The sequence below is a fragment of the Alligator sinensis genome, unplaced genomic scaffold (genome assembly GCF_000455745.1).
Source record: "Alligator sinensis unplaced genomic scaffold, ASM45574v1 scaffold246_1, whole genome shotgun sequence".
In the NCBI taxonomy this organism is placed as follows: Eukaryota; Metazoa; Chordata; order Crocodylia; family Alligatoridae; genus Alligator; species Alligator sinensis.
This window is the reverse complement of record NW_005842367.1, coordinates 558,065-561,246: the sequence shown is the minus strand read 5'-3', so window position 1 is coordinate 561,246 and position 3,182 is coordinate 558,065.

Genomic DNA, 3,182 nt, shown 5'->3' with positions numbered 1-3,182 from the left:
GGAAAGAGAGCACACATTAGTTATGTTGTGGAGGAAAAGTGCTCACCAAAATAAAAAGTACAGCTTTATTTTGTTGTCAGCAGTTTTGTTAACAGAGCCTGTATCATTGTTGTTTTGCGCAGCACTAAGCACATTGTATGAAGGGCTGGAAACAAACAAACAACAGTATGCATACATTGCAGCCATGCTACAGCTGAGTTCAACTACAAGCCACTGGAATCAGTTCTAAAGAATCCATTCCCTATAGCATTTATTGAGACTACACGGATGGCTTCCCAAACTGGCCAGATACAACATTCACAGCATTACATAAGAATTACCTTTTACTGGATCAGACCATAGGTCAAAGGAGAGAAATTATTTGGGCTGGAGGGCCACTTAGGGAGTTTTGGTGAGCTGTTGTGGACCCATTCAGCAACCCCCACTGCTGTGCTAGGTTGGCACCCTCACTCCCCTAACCTGCAACAGCTCACCAAAACTCCCTAAGTGGTAGGTTACTAGACTGGCCTGAGACCCCTGTGGGCAGGGTGCACTCAGCCGGGTGGATGAAATGGGACTGTGGGCAGGCAGGGAGCAGCATCCAGAGTGGGATGGGTGGATAGGGATGGGGCCAGGATGGCAAAGTGGTGACAGTGCAGGGCTGGGGCCGGGCACAGGGCCAAGCCATGATCCACTCCCCACACAATGGATCATGATTGGCCCTGCCCAGGAGGGGGACAGAGCACACACCCATGACCCAGCCCCGACCCCAGCACAGTTGTGCATGGGTAGCCCCAGGACAGTGTGGCTGTGGAGTGGCACAGCCCAGCAATGTGGGGTAGCCTGATTTGGTCATGATTTATCAGGGCTGCTTTACAGCCACATTATACTTGGGCTGTCTGCATGTGCTGTGATGGCGCAGGGGCAGCAGGGGCCGGGTCACAGGTATGCACTCCACCCCACTCTTGGGCTGGGCTGGTCACGATCCATTGTGCGGAGAGTATATCTTTGCTCAGGCCCTGGCTCCGCGCTGTCACCATCCTGCAATTCTGGTCCCGGCCCTGCCTACCCATCCTGCCCGATTGCCGTTTCCTGCCAGTGGCCCCATCCCATTCCATCCTATCCCATCCCATCCCATCCACCTGACCGAGTGCACCCTGCCCATGGGGGTGTATAGAGCTGCCACTGCCAGTTACAGGAAAGCACAGTCTGGCTGCTGCACTACCCCAGCCCTGCTGTGCGCCTAGGGGCAGCAGGACCAGGTGTATATGCCACGGCCTGGGCTGCACCCCGCTACCCTGTGTCTGGGCCGGACAGGGCCAAGGGACCTGCTGCAGGCCAGATAAAATCCCTTGGCAGGCTGGATCCAGTCCACAGGCCATATTTTGCCCACCCCTGCCAGAGGTCCATCTTGCCCAGTATCCTATGTCACACAGCTAGCGATCTACCTGACCAGGAAAGGGGCTCTGGCTGGGAGGATCCCTGGGGACTTTGTGGCCATTTTCCTATCGATGAGCTGTTCACAAATCTGGGCAGGGTTTCACTGGACAGTGTCTACTGGCTCCTTGGACTCATTCAGAGGCCAGTGGGCACTATCCAGTATGCTCTGCTTTGTGTCCTCCCTTGGTGCACTCTTTTTAAACCTTTGACTTTCATTCCAATTCCTGTTTTCTTCTTTATTTGTCCCCTGTAATCACTTGATGTGTACTTAATGGCCCCCCATACTAAGGGGGGCTTTTAGTTTTACTTGGTGGGCACTGGCTCACATTCCCAATGCACGTAAAATCATAGAAAATTGGTGTTGGAAGGGACCTCAGGTCGTCACATCTAGTCCAACCCCCTGCTCAAAGCAGGACCACCCCCAACTATATCATCCTAGCTGAGGCTTTATCTACCCAGGTCTTAAAAACCTTTAAGGATGGAGATTCCACAACCTCTCTGGCTAACCTGTTCCAGTGCTTTACCACCCACCTAGTGAGAACATTTTTCCTAATATCTAACCTGAACTTCCCTTGCTGCAACTTGAGACCATTGCTCCTTGTCCTGTCATCTGCCACCACTGAGAGCAGTCTAGCTCCATCCTCTTTGGAACAACCCCCCTTTAAGTAATTGAAGGCCATTATGAAATCCCCTGTCTTTTTTTCTAGACTATATAAAACCCAGTTTTCTCAGCCTCTCCTCAGAAACCATGTACCCCAGCCCCGCAAGTACTTCTGTTGCATTCTGCTGGACTCTGCAATTTGTCTACATCCTTTTTGTAGCAGGGGGCCCAAAAATGAACACAGTACTCCAGGTGTGGCCCCAGTGGTGCCAAATAGAGGGGAATAATCACTGCCCTTGATCTGCTGGCAATGCTGCTACTAATACAGCCCAGTTTGCTGTTGGCCTTCCTGGCAACAAGGGCACACTGCTCGCTCATATTCAGTTTAATGTCCACTGTAACCCTGAGGTCCTGTTCACATCAAAGAGGCCTATATCACACAGTGGCAGAAATCAGATGCTGAAAGGGCGAGCAAACCGGGTATGACCAGGGTTTTCCTTCACACCATTTCTGTCCCACTTGCAGTCTCTAGCACTTAAGGTCAAGGAAGTGCAGATTCAAGGCCTGTCACTACTGCCCAGGGGAATCCCTGACTGTGGTTTCCTATACAACCAGCCCTCACCACTCTTCTGTGAAACTGCTTTGAGTTGCTTTGCTTTTCAGCAACCAGGCAGAACCCACTTCTGAAGGTGTCCTTCCACGTTACTGGTGCTCCTGAACCGTAGTGGCCTGCCTTTCTGTCACCACTGCTGCCTCATGCTCCTTGACCAGCGTATTCATGGGGCCCTCTGACTTGAGTCCCTCATCCCTCTCTCCTGGTGCAGTGGCTCTGTAGTACTGTACAAGAGAACAGGAGCCGGGCCAGCATGTGCAGTCCTCCCTGGGGTGCAAGGCAGCAGAAGGGACAGTTGCTGCCACAGCCTCCCCACAGCTGCCAGCCCCCAAGTCCCCTCCCCGTGCCCTCAGGCTGGGAGGCACGAGAGAGCCGGGCTCTTTCTGCAAAGGGCCCTCAAGGGAAGGCCCTTCATAATCACCCCCGCCCAGGGGCTCTGGGGAGACGGCCCCGGGGCTTCACCCCGCGCCGCCTCACCCGCCGCAGCCGCCTCTTCCTCCCCGCCGCCGCAGCCGCCCGGGGCGCGGAGGAGAGGCCGGGCCGGGGCCG